Genomic DNA, 16,143 nt, shown 5'->3' with positions numbered 1-16,143 from the left:
CCAGGGATTCGGTATTGTCAAAAAGGATCCGTTCCGCATCTGTTTTATCAAATTGAAGAACAGAGACTAGATCTTTGTTGACACTGGTAGACATTTATATATGCAGGGGTATATTGAGTGATATGTAAAAAAGAAAAGAATATGAAAAAATGGAAAAAATGGAAACCATATGTTACCGTGTGCAACTGAAAAAAATAAAGATCATTATATTCATGAAGAAAAAAATGATGATGTTCCAATTTAGTAGAATTGTGATTGGTTAATCTCTGCTATAGAGATTATGATCACACAGACTGGTGCAGGTCAAAAAAAAGATTGATACAAAATATAACAAAATGACAGCACTCTATGTCCTATATCAAAAATTGCTGGTGCAAGGTCCTGGTAATTAATATAATCACTCACTTTTTCCACAGTTGAAAAAAGAATTAGACCAGCACTCACGTTTAGTTGGTGAAAAAAAAGGGTTTTATTCCTGATAAGCCATCTGGATGCAACCCACTGCTACAGTTCGCCCGACAGCCGTTTCAACGCTCAATGGTCTTCATCAGGGGCAGCTGTCACCCTGTCCGGAGTTGCCTTAAATAGCAGAGAGGGCGCCAGAATGTCTGAACGGGACGACCGGAAACAGCGCGTCATAGCTGCTTTCCGATTCGCTCTTTCCCGCACGTGGGTTGTGTTGCTGTGGTACACAAACCCGGCTCTCTCCTTAGCAACCCGCTCCGGCAGCGCGACAATCATGTAGTGTAGGCTGATCTGTATTTTAAGTGCAGCGGCAGACAGGTAAAGTTGCTGCTGTCTATGATCCCAGTCACAGGCTCATATGCAGAGTGCTTAACCCCACAGTGCGCCGGCAGCATGGAAACACTGACAGCTCGAATGCATATAAATCATGAAACAAAAGTGACATATAGAACAAGTGAACCAAACAGTGACATCATGCACAGCAATGGTATCAAACCACTCAAGGATTATTAATATCTAAATACAGCACACCACCACATTGGTGTAATAAAGTCATGGCTAAAGGCATCATGGATCTAAGGTATCCAACAGGTGCAACGTAAAAGGCCAATGCGAATGCCATATAATATCAGGGATAGAACGGGGATACTGATTCATCACCTATAGGACACTCATGTCCCTTAGTACAATACCAAGTATTCCCATGCCGTCTCCAAGCATGGTACTGACCGGGCCCAACACTGCTTAATTGCCAAGATCAGACGGGATTGGATGGTTTCCAGTGTGGTATGATTGTATCAGACAGATGTGTCCATATATAAGTACTTCCCGTAGTGCCAGTATCTTCACCCGTATCTCAGCCAAATTACATCATAATCCTGTGTAATGGTGTACAAGACCAACCACCATTAGTGATGCCAACAACCAAGCCATAGGGAGAACTGGAGAAACATACACCGACTCCTTTGATACAACACCTAGTATTCCCACCTTGTCTCCAAACGTGGTACTAGCTAGGCCCATCACTGCTTAATTGCCAAGATCAGACGGGATCGGATGGGATCCAGTGTGGTATGGTAGTATCAATCTCCACGGTGTGCCGAAATGGTGAGATGTAAAGCATGCCCAATATGCAATTAACAGGAGCCCAATAGGCCCTGTAGGTGAGAGACATATGTTGCTCAAAAAGACAAAACAGTAGAGCATTGGCAGGTGACATATATGAAACATATCAATTATGGCAAGACATAAACATGACACACGGCGGTGTCTAAGAAAAATAAACCAAAAAGTTAGACTCTGTATGTTGTTATACAGAGTCAGAGGAAGCATCCCAAACGAAATTCCTCATTAAGCCCATTAGGGGCCAATGTTTGTAATCTATCAATCCATTGGTGTTCTCTTTGTAGTAGGATTTTATTGCGATCACCACCCCTTTGAAGTGGTGGGATTTGGTCCAAGATACAACACTTGAGTTGATTGATAGTGTGTTTTGCCTCCATGAAATGTCTTGCCACAGGTAAGTTTGAAAAGTCACTTGAAGTTCCACCCTGGGTAATGCTCTTTTTAATTGTTGAACGATGCTGGCTTAGACGCTCCTTTAGCATCCTGCTGGTCTTTCCAACATATAGCAAATTGCATGGACATTTCAGCACATAGACTACAAATTTACTGTTGCAGTCAAGTCTCTGTTTGATGGTATAGGTCTTCTTATCCTGAGGGTTAATAAACCGATTGCCAAGTAGCAGGAATGAACAGTTTGGACAACCCATACATTTGTGAACCCCTGTTTTAGTGGTCAACCAGTGTGAGGGTGTGATCTTTTTTCTCTTGGAGAAATCTGTTACAACAAGCAAATCTTTCAGATTGGGTCCTCGTTTGTATGCGAATCGAGGTGGTTGCGGGATGGCTTTTGATAAACCTGGATCCGTGCCAATAAGGTGCCAATGTTCCTGAATCTTGTTGCGGATGAATCGAGAAGCAGTAGTATACATGCTGACAAAGTTGAACCTGTCATTGTCTTTATTGGAAGAGGCGTCTTTATTAGATAGGAGTTCCTTTCTCTTTATTTGGCCAATTTTTGTGAGTGCCAAATCAATCTCCTCCTTAGAATATCCACAATCAAGGAAGCGTTGACTCATTGACTGTAGAGCAGATGGTATTGCTAAAGGGTCAGAGGTGATACGTATCACCCTTAGAAGCTGCGAGAACGGTAATCCTCTTTTGAGAGGTGCCGGATGAAAACTCGTTGAAAGCAGAAGTGTGTTCCTATCAGAGGGTTTACAGTGGATCCGAGTGGTCAATGTATTGTTGGACAGAAGAACGGACACGTCCAAAAAATGTATTTCTGTTTTGCTAAACGTGAGGCTGAATCTAATGGTGCCTGGAAGTGAGTTCAGATGGTCAATGAAAGTCAGAAGTGTCTTCTCTCCCCCGTGCCAAATAAAAAATAGATCATCAATATATCGGACATATGTTGACAAAAATCGGCCAAAAAGGGGGTGACCTGTGATGTGTTCTTGTTCGTATGTTGACATGAAAATGTTGGCATAAGCTGGGGCCATGTTAGACCCCATAGCGGTGCCCTGCTTTTGTAAGAAGAAACAGTTCTCAAACAAAAAATAATTTTTGTTCAAAATTAGGTCAATCAATAACACCATATATTCTGATGGAGGTCCAAAATACACATCACTTTCTGTTATTAGTCGTCTGCATGATTCAATGCCAAGTGCATGAGGAATGTTTGTGTATAGACTCGAGACATCGAGTGTAACCAACAATGCATCATCAGGGACATGCTTGGTACATTCCAATTTCCTTAAGAAGTCAGTTGTGTCCTCGATGTAACTGGCTGCACTTTTTGCAAGTGGTTGTAGATAAAAATCTACAAGCTGTGAAAGTGGTTGACATAGAGATCCACGTGCCGAAATGATCGGCCGCCCCGGGGGCTGTGTTAGTGATTTATGTATTTTGGGTAGCGTGTAAAGGATTGGGGTTTTGGGGTGAGACGTAGTCAGAAAGTCAGCAGTAGTCTGATTGATGTACCTGTTATTTACTCCCAAATTGATTATCGAATCAATTTCCTTTTTATATGTCCATGTGGGGTCATAAGTGAGTTTTTGATAACAGGTTGGATTAGACAATTGTCCATAGGCCTCTTGTACATAATAGTCATAATCAAGCAGGACTATGCCTCCACCCTTATCTGCAGACCTGATGACCAGGTGATTGTCATTCTGTAAAGATTTGATGGCAGCTCTTTCTCCCTTGGTTATGTTGGAATAGCTAGGCTTTTGTTCCTTGATATAAGGCATCGTGTCCCTTTTAAGTACCCTTAAAAAGGTATGAATTGAGGGATTTAAGGTCGGTGGGTCGAACTGACTGGGTTTCTTCAAAGGACAATGAGGTGTAGCAGATGTCACCATTGTGGTAGAGACTGGACTTGGGGAATTGGAGTAATAGTCTTTAAGGCGTAGTTGTCTTCCCAGTTTGTAGAGGTCAACCTGCCAGTGGAAGCTATCCTGTCCAACAGTTGGAACAAAGGTTAATCCCTTATTCAGGACAGAGAGTTCATCATCCGTCAGTACATGTTGGGATAAATTAAAGACCACTGATGTCTGTGCTTTGTTCTCCATTGTTATTTTTTTACTCTTCCTTTTTCTCCCACCTCTGCGGGTGGGTAAAGCGGGTTTTTTGGAGCCCTCCTATTGCGTTCAGATCTTGAAAGGTAAGTGGTCCCTTGTGCAGATGTTGATGGTGCATCAGAATCACTTGCTGACGTCTGAGATCTGCTATCAATGTCCGTGAAGGGTGTGGTAGGTCTTCGTCCTCCACGTCTTTGTTGGGGTCTGTATTTACGTGGCTCACTGCGTGAGACCCAGGGATATACCCTATTCTCCTTATAGTCCAGTTTGACTTGTTTGTACTTATTTTTCTTAAATTTTAGCAAGTCACCACGAAATTTATCAATGTCCTTATTTAGTTTAGTGAAAAGGTCACAGTCAGGAGACTGGATCGTCCTAAATAATTCAGAAGCCTCTAGTTCTGAAATATCTCTTCTGATTTCTGTTAGATCTAAACCTGCCTGCTCGATTACAAGCAGCATTAGATCATGGGAACATTTGTTCAAAATATTGCACCACTTTGTGCAAAAGTCATTATTGTGTCTCCCCAGTGTGGGTTGATTATGTAATCTAAACCCTCTGGGGATGAGGGATTCTTTGTAATATTGGGAGAGAGTTAGGCCATGCAAATGTAGCTCAACTTCTCTCTTTTTTAATCTAAGTAAATCATATATGAACTCCTCTGGACTATCCTTATCGAATGCCAGGGATTCGGTATTGTCAAAAAGGATCCGTTCCGCATCTGTTTTATCAAATTGAAGAACAGAGACTAGATCTTTGTTGACACTGGTAGACATTTATATATGCAGGGGTATATTGAGTGATATGTAAAAAAGAAAAGAATATGAAAAAATGGAAAAAATGGAAACCATATGTTACCGTGTGCAACTGAAAAAAATAAAGATCATTATATTCATGAAGAAAAAAATGATGATGTTCCAATTTAGAAGAATTGTGATTGGTTAATCTCTGCTATAGAGATTATGATCACACAGACTGGTGCAGGTCAAAAAAAAGATTGATACAAAATATAACAAAATGACAGCACTCTATGTCCTATATCAAAAATTGCTGGTGCAAGGTCCTGGTAATTAATATAATCACTCACTTTTTCCACAGTTGAAAAAAGAATTAGACCAGCACTCACGTTTAGTTGGTAAAAAAAAAGGGTTTTATTCCTGATAAGCCATCTGGATGCAACCCACTGCTACAGTTCGCCCGACAGCCGTTTCAACGCTCAATGGTCTTCATCAGGGGCAGCTGTCACCCTGTCCGGAGTTGCCTTAAATAGCAGAGAGGGCGCCAGAATGTCTGAACGGGACGACCGGAAACAGCGCGTCATAGCTGCTTTCCGATTCGCTCTTTCCCGCACGTGGGTTGTGTTGCTGTGGTACACAAACCCGGCTCTCTCCTTAGCAACCCGCTCCGGCAGCGCGACAATCATGATTGTCGCGCTGCTGGAGCGGGTTGCTAAGGAGAGAGCCGGGTTTGTGTACCACAGCAACACAACCCACGTGCGGGAAAGAGCGAATCGGAAAGCAGCTATGACGCGCTGTTTCCGGTCGTCCCGTTCAGACATTCTGGCGCCCTCTCTGCTATTTAAGGCAACTCCGGACAGGGTGACAGCTGCCCCTGATGAAGACAATTGAGCGTTGAAACGGCTGTCGGGCGAACTGTAGCAGTGGGTTGCATCCAGATGGCTTATCAGGAATAAAACCCTTTTTTTTCACCAACTAAACGTGAGTGCTGGTCTAATTCTTTTTTCAACTGTGGAAAAAGTGAGTGTTTATATTAATTACCAGGACCTTGCACCAGCAATTTTTGATATAGGACATAGAGTGCTGTCATTTTGTTATATTTTGTATCAATCTTTTTTTTGACCTGCACCAGTCTGTGTGATCATAATCTCTATAGCAGAGATTAACCAATCACAATTCTTCTAAATTGGAACATCATCATTTTTTTCTTCATGAATATAATGATCTTTATTTTTTTCAGTTGCACACGGTAACATATGGTTTCCATTTTTTCAATTTTTTCATATTCTTTTCTTTTTTACATATCACTCAATATACCCCTGCATATATAAATGTCTACCAGTGTCAACAAAGATCTAGTCTCTGTTCTTCAATTTGATAAAACAGATGCGGAACGGATCCTTTTTGACAATACCGAATCCCTGGCATTCGATAAGGATAGTCCAGAGGAGTTCATATATGATTTACTTAGATTAAAAAAGAGAGAAGTTGAGCTACATTTGCATGGCCTAACTCTCTCCCAATATTACAAAGAATCCCTCATCCCCAGAGGGTTTAGATTACATAATCAACCCACACTGGGGAGACACAATAATGACTTTTGCACAAAGTGGTGCAATATTTTGAACAAATGTTCCCATGATCTAATGCTGCTTGTAATCGAGCAGGCAGGTTTAGATCTAACAGAAATCAGAAGAGATATTTCAGAACTAGAGGCTTCTGAATTATTTAGGACGATCCAGTCTCCTGACTGTGACCTTTTCACTAAACTAAATAAGGACATTGATAAATTTCGTGGTGACTTGCTAAAATTTAAGAAAAATAAGTACAAACAAGTCAAACTGGACTATAAGGAGAATAGGGTATATCCCTGGGTCTCACGCAGTGAGCCACGTAAATACAGACCCCAACAAAGACGTGGAGGACGAAGACCTACCACACCCTTCACGGACATTGATAGCAGATCTCAGACGTCAGCAAGTAATTCTGATGCACCATCAACATCTGCACAAGGGACCACTTACCTTTCAAGATCTGAACGCAATAGGAGGGCTCCAAAAAACCCGCTTTACCCACCCGCAGAGGTGGGAGAAAAAGGAAGAGTAAAAAAATAACAATGGAGAACAAAGCACAGACATCAGTGGTCTTTAATTTATCCCAACATGTACTGACGGATGATGAACTCTCTGTCCTGAATAAGGGATTAACCTTTGTTCCAACTGTTGGACAGGATAGCTTCCACTGGCAGGTTGACCTCTACAAACTGGGAAGACAACTACGCCTTAAAGACTATTACTCCAATTCCCCAAGTCCAGTCTCTACCACAATGGTGACATCTGCTACACCTCATTGTCCTTTGAAGAAACCCAGTCAGTTCGACCCACCGACCTTAAATCCCTCAATTCATACCTTTTTAAGGGTACTTAAAAGGGACACAATGCCTTATATCAAGGAACAAAAGCCTAGCTATTCCAACATAACCAAGGGAGAAAGAGCTGCCATCAAATCTTTACAGAATGACAATCACCTGGTCATCAGGTCTGCAGATAAGGGTGGAGGCATAGTATTGCTTGATTATGACTATTATGTACAAGAGGCCTATGGACAATTGTCTAATCCAACCTGTTATCAAAAACTCACTTATGACCCCACATGGACATATAAAAAGGAAATTGATTCGATAATCAATTTGGGAGTAAATAACAGGTACATCAATCAGACTACTGCTGACTTTCTGACTACGTCTCACCCCAAAACCCCAATCCTTTACACGCTACCCAAAATACATAAATCACTAACACAGCCCCCCGGGCGGCCGATCATTTCGGCACGTGGATCTCTATGTCAACCACTTTCACAGCTTGTAGATTCTTATCTACAACCACTTGCAAAAAGTGCAGCCAGTTACATCGAGGACACAACTGACTTCTTAAGGAAATTGGAATGTACCAAGCATGTCCCTGATGATGCATTGTTGGTTACACTCGATGTCTCGAGTCTATACACAAACATTCCTCATGCACTTGGCATTGAATCATGCAGACGACTAATAACAGAAAGTGATGTGTATTTTGGACCTCCATCAGAATATATGGTGTTATTGATTGACCTAATTTTGAACAAAAATTATTTTTTGTTTGAGAACTGTTTCTTCTTACAAAAGCAGGGCACCGCTATGGGGTCTAACATGGCCCCAGCTTATGCCAACATTTTCATGTCAACATACGAACAAGAACACATCACAGGTCACCCCCTTTTTGGCCGATTTTTGTCAACATATGTCCGATATATTGATGATCTATTTTTTATTTGGCACGGGGGAGAGAAGACACTTCTGACTTTCATTGACCATCTGAACTCACTTCCAGGCACCATTAGATTCAGCCTCACGTTTAGCAAAACAGAAATACATTTTTTGGACGTGTCCGTTCTTCTGTCCAACAATACATTGACCACTCGGATCCACTGTAAACCCTCTGATAGGAACACACTTCTGCTTTCAACAAGTTTTCATCCGGCATCTCTCAAAAGAGGATTACCGTTCTCGCAGCTTCTAAGGGTGATACGTATCACCTCTGACCTTTTAGCAATACCATCTGCTCTACAGTCAATGAGTCAACGCTTCCTTGATCGTGGATATTCTAAGGAGGAGATTGATTTGGCACTCACAAAAATTGGCCAAATAAAGAGAAAGGAACTCCTATCTAATAAAGACGCCTCTTCCAATAAAGACAATGACAGGTTCAACTTTGTCAGCATGTATACTACTGCTTCTCGATTCATCCGCAACAAGATTCAGGAACATTGGCACCTTATTGGCACGGATCCAGGTTTATCAAAAGCCATCCCGCAACCACCTCGATTCGCATACAAACGAGGACCCAATCTGAAAGATTTGCTTGTTGTAACAGATTTCTCCAAGAGAAAAAAGATCACACCCTCACACTGGTTGACCACTAAAACAGGGGTTCACAAATGTACGGGTTGTCCAAACTGTTCATTCCTGCTACTTGGCAATCGGTTTATTAACCCTCAGGATAAGAAGACCTATACCATCAAACAGAGACTTGACTGCAACAGTAAATTTGTAGTCTATGTGCTGAAATGTCCATGCAATTTGCTATATGTTGTAAAGACCAGCAGGATGCTAAAGGAGCGTCTAAGCCAGCATCGTTCAACAATTAAAAAGAGCATTACCCAGGGTGGAACTTCAAGTGACTTTTCAAACTTACCTGTGGCAAGACATTTCATGGAGGCAAAACACACTATCAATCAACTCAAGTGTTGTATCTTGGACCAAATCCCACCACTTCAAAGGGGTGGTGATCGCAATAAAATCCTACTACAAAGAGAACACCAATGGATTGATAGATTACAAACATTGGCCCCTAATGGGCTTAATGAGGAATTTCGTTTGGGATGCTTCCTCTGACTCTGTATAACAACATACAGAGTCTAACTTTTTGGTTTATTTTTCTTAGACACCGCCGTGTGTCATGTTTATGTCTTGCCATAATTGATATGTTTCATATATGTCACCTGCCAATGCTCTACTGTTTTGTCTTTTTGAGCAACATATGTCTCTCACCTACAGGGCCTATTGGGCTCCTGTTAATTGCATATTGGGCATGCTTTACCTCTCACCATTTCGGCACACCGTGGAGATTGATACTACCATACCACACTGGATCCCATCCGATCCCGTCTGATCTTGGCAATTAAGCAGTGATGGGCCTAGCTAGTACCACGTTTGGAGACAAGGTGGGAATACTAGGTGTTGTATCAAAGGAGTCGGTGTATGTTTCTCCAGTTCTCCCTATGGCTTGGTTGTTGGCATCACTAATGGTGGTTGGTCTTGTACACCATTACACAGGATTATGATGTAATTTGGCTGAGATACGGGTGAAGATACTGGCACTACGGGAAGTACTTATATATGGACACATCTGTCTGATACAATCATACCACACTGGAAACCATCCAATCCCGTCTGATCTTGGCAATTAAGCAGTGTTGGGCCCGGTCAGTACCATGCTTGGAGACGGCATGGGAATACTGGGTATTGTACTAAGGGACATGAGTGTCCTATAGGTGATGAATCAGTATCCCCGTTCTATCCCTGATATTATATGGCATTCGCATTGGCCTTTTACGTTGCACCTGTTGGATACCTTAGATCCATGATGCCTTTAGCCATGACTATATTACACCAATGTGGTGGTGTGCTGTATTTAGATATTAATAATCCTTGAGTGGTTTGATACCATTGCTGTGCATGATGTCACTGTTTGGTTCACTTGTTCTACATGTCACTTTTGTTTCATGATTTATATGCATTCGAGCTGTCAGTGTTTCCATGTTGCCGGCGCACTGTGGGGTTAAGCACTCTGCATATGAGCCTGTGACTGGGATCATAGACAGCAGCAACTTTACCTGTCTGCCGCTGCACTTAAAATACAGATCAGCCTACACTACATGATTGTCGCGCTGCCGGAGCGGGTTGCTAAGGAGAGTGCCGGGTTTGTGTACCACAGCAACACAACCCACGTGCGGGAAAGAGCGAATCGGAAAGCAGCTATGACGCGCTGTTTCCGGTCGTCCCGTTCAGACATTCTGGCGCCCTCTCTGCTATTTAAGGCAACTCCGGACAGGGTGACAGCTGCCCCTGATGAAGACCATTGAGCGTTGAAACGGCTGTCGGGCGAACTGTAGCAGTGGGTTGCATCCAGATGGCTTATCAGGAATAAAACCCTTTTTTTTCACCAACTAAACGTGAGTGCTGGTCTAATTCTTTTTTCAACTGTGGAAAAAGTGAGTGTTTATATATATATATATATATATATATATATATATATAAAACACAAGAGTAGTAGACTTGAAGTAATGAGCATGTAGGTAGAAAGTAATGGTGGCACTCAGAAATGTCAACGCTGGTAAGGTCGACGTTTCAGCGGCTGCTCCCTTTTATCAAGACAGGAGCAGTCCCTGAAACGTCGATATGTATATATGTATATTTATATAAATATATATATATATATTGAACAGAGATGCGGCACTCCCGGTGGGTATAAATGAGATCACAACACCACACGCTGTAGTATCAAAGTTTCATTTATCAAAATTGTCTTCAGGATATACTGTTGTATCCTGAAGACAATTTGATCATTGAAACGTTGATATTACAGCATGTGGTGTTGTGATCTCCTTTAGTATATCCGCATGGAGTGCCGCATCTCTGTTCAATATGTCACTGCTATCTTTCTGATGAGGGCACGGGGCACAAATACCAAACTTGCAGGATTCACACACGTTAAGGATATAGTACAAGCTTTCCCAACTTCAGTCCTCGAGGTACAATAACAGTTAGAACCGTAACTAGACATTTTGGTGCTCTGTGCCAGAAGGAGAACTGGTGCTCCCTCACCCCCATTTTTTATATATGGACAAAATATAGGGGCATGGCTTCACTGGGAAGGGGCATGGCTACAGAATTCATTTTATATTACACCACACAGTAGTATATATTAGTCACACCACACAGTAGTACCCCTTATACACATTATGCCAGGTAGCCCATTATACACATTGCACCATGTAGCCCTTATACGCATTATGCCAGGTAGAGACACTTATACATATTGTGCCAGGTAGCTCCTTATACATATTATGCCATGTAGCCCATTATACACCCTGCACCAGGTAGCCCATTATGCACATTGCACCAGGTAGTCCCTTATACACATTATGCCATGTAGCCCATTATACACATTGCACTATGTAGCCCATTATAAACATTGTGCCAGGAATAGCCCCTTATACCAGTGGTTTTCAAACTGTGCTGTGGCACCCTGGGGTGCCTCAAGACACTTGCAGGGTTGCCCTAGGTTGGTGGTTCAGGCCCAATTAAAATTATTTATGGTCAATGTAATAGTCAAAACCAGTGCTGTTGGCTGTCAATCATAATTTTTTTGGACAAAGAGAGGCAAATCTTGTCCATCATCACACAATTAAACCTTAAGGATGACATATAAACATAATTTACTTAATTTAAAATATTTCTTTCTAAATTTCTCAATAAGAAACTTGGCCTTTTGGTGCTGTGAAAAAAATTGTGATATTCTAGGGTGCCGTCATTCAAAATTTTTTGAGAACCACTGCCTTATACACATTGCGCCATGTAGCCCCTTATACACATTATGCCAGGTAACACAGAAACACAGAATGTGACGGCAGATAAGAACTAGAGATGAGCGGATTCGGTTTTACTCGGTTCTCAAAACGGCATCTTATTGGCTCACGGATGTCACGTGTTTTGGATAGCCAATAAGATGCCGTTTTGAGAACCGAGTAAAACCGAATCCGCTCATCTCTAATAAGAACCACTTGGCCCAACTAGTCTGTCCCTTTTTTTTATCCTTTAGGCAATCTCAACCCCTTTTGAACCTTAGCTATTTTTAAAGGATATTCATATGCCTATCCTAAGCTTGTTTAAATTGCTCTGCTGTCTTAGCCCCTACCACCTCTGATTGGACCCTATTCCACTTATCCACTACCCTTTCTGTGAAGTATTTTTTTCTTACATTTCCCCTGAACCTCCCTCCCTCCATCTTTAGTGTACAGTACGTCCTCGAGTTTTAATACTTCTCTTCTTTGAAAAATGTTTCCCTTCTGTACTTTGTTAAAACCCTTTGTATATATGAAAGTTTCTATCATGTCCTCCATTTCCCTTCTCTGCTTCAAACTATACATGTTAAGATCTTTTAGTCTTTCTGGGTAAGTTTTGTGATGTAGGCCATGCACCATTTTAGTTGCCCTTCTTTGTACACTCTCCAATGTATTAATATTAGAGATGTGCGGCGGGCACTTTTCGTGTTTTGTGTTTGGTTCTGATTCCCAGCTCGTGTTTTGGTTTTGGGTTGGTTTTGCCAAAACCACCCTTTTGTTTTTTGGTTTTGAATCTGAATGATATTTGAAAAAAAACATAAAAACAGCTAAAATCACGGAATTTGGGGGAAATTTTGATCCTATGGTATTATTAACCTCAATAACATTCATTTCCACTCATTTCCAGTCTATTCTGAACACCTCACAGTATTGATTTTAGGCCAAAAGGTTGCACCGAGGTGGCTGTATGACTAAGCTAAGCGACACAAGTGTGCAGCACAAACACCTGGCCCATCTAGGAGTGGCACTGCAGTGGCAGACAGGATGGCACTTTAAAAAACTAGACCCCAAACAGCACATGATGCAAAGAAGAAAAAGAGGTGCAAGATGGAATTGTACTTGGGCCCCTCCCACCCACACTTATATTGTATAAACAGGACATGCACACTTTAACAAACCAATCATTTCAGCGAGAGGGTCTGCCACATGACTGTGGCTGAAATGACTTTTTTGTTTGGTCCCCCACCAAGATAGAAGCAATCAATCTCTCCTTGTACAAACTGGCTCTACAGAGGCAAGATGTCGACCTTATCCTCCAATTCCTCACCCCTTTCACTGTATACATCCTCCTCATCACAGAGTATTAATTCGTCCCCACTGGAATCCACCATCACAGGTCCCTGTGTACTTTCTGGAGGCAATTGCTGGTCAAGGTCTTCCCGGAGGAATTTATAATTCATTTTGATGAACATCATCTTCTCCACATTTAGTGGAAGTAACCTCCTACGCCGATCGCTGACAAGGTTACCGGCTGCACTAAACACTCTTTCGGAGTACACACTGGAGGGGGGGCAACTTAGGTAAAATAATGCCAGTTTGTGCAAGGGCATCCAAATTGCCTTTTTCCTGCCAGTATACGTACGTACTGTCTGACATGCCTACTTGGATGCTGCTACTCATATAATCGTCCACCATTCTTTCAATGGTGACAGAATAATATGCAGTGACAGTAGACATGTCAGTAATCGTTGGTAGGTCCTTCAGTCCGGACCAGATGTCAGCACTCACTCCTGACTGCCCTGCATCACCACCAGCAGATGTGCTAGGAATTCTTATCCTTTTACTCGCAGCCCCAGTTGTGGCAGAAAATGAAGGAGGAGCTGTTGATGGGTCACGTTCTGCTTGAACCTCTGCAGACTTGTGTTTGCCAGAAAGTGAGATACAATGTAGGCTTTAAACCCAGGATCGAGAACGGTGGCCAAAATGTAGTGCTCTGATTTCAACAGATTGACCACCCTTCAATCCTGGCAAAGCGAATGAAGGGCTCCATCCACAAGTCCCACATACTTTGCGGAATCGCTCCGTCTTAGCTCTTCCTTCAATTTCTACAGCTGCTTCTGCAAAAGCCTGATGAGGGGAATGACCTGACTCAGCTGTCAGTGTCTGAACTGACTTCACGTGTGGCAAGTTCGAAGGGTTGGAGAACCTTGCACAAGACGGAAATCATACTCCACTGCGCTTGAGTCAGGTGCACTCCCCTTTGCCTATATAGCAGGCGGGTGTATAGGCTTGAATGGCCTCTTGCTGTTCCTCCCTCCTCTGAAGCATATAGAATGTTGAATTCCATCTCGTTACCATCTCTTGCGTCAGGCGATGGCAGGGCAGGTTCCGTAGTGTTTGCTGATGCTCCAGTGACATTCGGCACACGGTGGCTGAATGTCGAAAGTGGCCCGCAATTTTTCACTGACAGCATCTCCTGCACACCCCTGTCATTTTTAAAAAAAATCTGCACCACCAAATTAACTGTATGTGCAAAACATGGGACGTTCTGGAATTTGCCCAGATGTAATGCACGCACAGTATTGGTGGCGTTGTCCGATATCACAAATCGCCAGGAGAGTCTAATTGGGGTAAGCCATTGTGAGATGATGTCCCTCAGTTTCTGTAAGAGGTTGTCAGTGGTGTGCCTCTTATGGAAAGCGGTGATACATAGCGTAGCCTGCCTAGGAACGAGCTGGTGTTTGCGAGATGCTGCTACTGGTGCAGCTGCTGTTGTTGCTGCGGGAGACCATACATCTACCCAGTGGGCTGTCACAGTCATATAGTCCTTATTCTGCCCTGTTCCACTTGTCCACATGTCCGTGGTTAAGTGGACAGTGGTTACAACTGCATTTTGTAGGACACTGAGGACACTTTTTCTGACGTCTCTGTACATTCTCGGTGTCGCCTGCCTAGTGAAGTGGAACCTAGATGGGATTTGATACCGTGGACACAGTACACTGAACTAATGGTGGATACCGGATGCACGTCTAATACCAACATAGCTGTCAAGGCCTCATTATCCACTTTGCAAAAGGATGACTGCTATCATATTTCATCTTCCTCACAAATAATTATTTGGACAGTCAATTGCTTACTGAAAGTAGTACAAGTGGTCTTCCGACTTCCCCTCTGGGATGACGATTGACTCCCAGCAGCAACAACAGCAGGCGTACCACTCAAGGATCCTCTGGAGGAATCCCGGTTAGGAGAGGACTCCTCAGTCTTGCCAGTGACATGGCCTGCAGGACTACTGATGTTTCTTACTGAGGAGGAAGTTGACAGTGAGGGAGTTGGTGTTGTGGCTTGCAGGAGCTTGGGTACAAGAGGAAGAAGGGATTTAGGTGTCAGTGGACTGCTTACGCTCTTACCCAAAGTTTCACAACTTGACACTGACTTCTGATGAATGCAGCAGGTGACGTATAAGGGAGGATGTTCCTAGGTGGTTAACATCCTTACCCCTACTTATTACAGAATGACAGAGGCAACACATGACATGACACCTGTTGTCCAGACTTGTGGAGAAAGAATTTCACACCAAAGATGTGGCTTTTTTGGTATTTTGCCCAGACATCACAATGGGCTTCTCCATCCCATGGACAACAGGTGACTCCCCCAGTGCCTGATTTAAACAAACCACATCACCATCAGAATCCTCATCGTCAACTTCCTCCTCAGCACCAGCAACACCCATATACTCATCCTGGTGTACTTCAACCATGACATCTTCAACTTGAATATCAGAAACTGGACTGTGGGTGCTCCTTCCAGCACTTGCAGGGAGCGTACAAATGGTGGAAGGAGCCACCTCTTCCCATCCAGTGTTGGGAAGGTCAGGCATCGCAACCGCCGACACACTTGGACTCTCCTTGGGGATTTGTGATACCATCTTAGAACGTACAGTTATCTTCTGTTCTTTTTCCAGCTTAACGCTTATCATTTTTCTAGCGGGAGGATGAGGGCTTCCATCGTCATGTGAAGCTGAACCACTAGTCATGAACATAGGCCAGGGCTTTAGCCGTTTCTTGCCATTCCGTGTCATAAATGGCATTTTGGCAAGTTTATGTTTCTCCTCAGACCATTTCAATGTATTT

At 42.8% G+C, this 16,143-nt stretch overlaps 4 pseudogenes; 2 read left to right on the top strand and 2 right to left on the bottom strand.

Annotated features, from left to right (window-relative positions):
• Positions 1-1,145: 1,145 nt before the first annotated feature.
• Positions 1,146-1,265, bottom strand: LOC134947133 (5S ribosomal RNA; annotated as a pseudogene).
• Positions 1,266-1,430: 165 nt separating this feature from the next.
• LOC134947153 (5S ribosomal RNA) lies at positions 1,431-1,550 on the bottom strand (annotated as a pseudogene).
• A 7,962-nt stretch (positions 1,551-9,512) lies between these two features.
• Positions 9,513-9,632, top strand: LOC134947152 (5S ribosomal RNA; annotated as a pseudogene).
• Positions 9,633-9,797: 165 nt separating this feature from the next.
• Positions 9,798-9,917, top strand: LOC134947183 (5S ribosomal RNA; annotated as a pseudogene).
• The last annotated feature ends 6,226 nt before the right edge of the window (positions 9,918-16,143 follow it).

This window comes from Pseudophryne corroboree, chromosome 7 (genome assembly GCF_028390025.1).
Source record: "Pseudophryne corroboree isolate aPseCor3 chromosome 7, aPseCor3.hap2, whole genome shotgun sequence".
Classification (NCBI taxonomy): domain Eukaryota; kingdom Metazoa; phylum Chordata; class Amphibia; order Anura; family Myobatrachidae; genus Pseudophryne; species Pseudophryne corroboree.
Note: the sequence above shows the minus strand (reverse complement) of the source record. Positions and strands in the feature narration are given on the sequence as shown.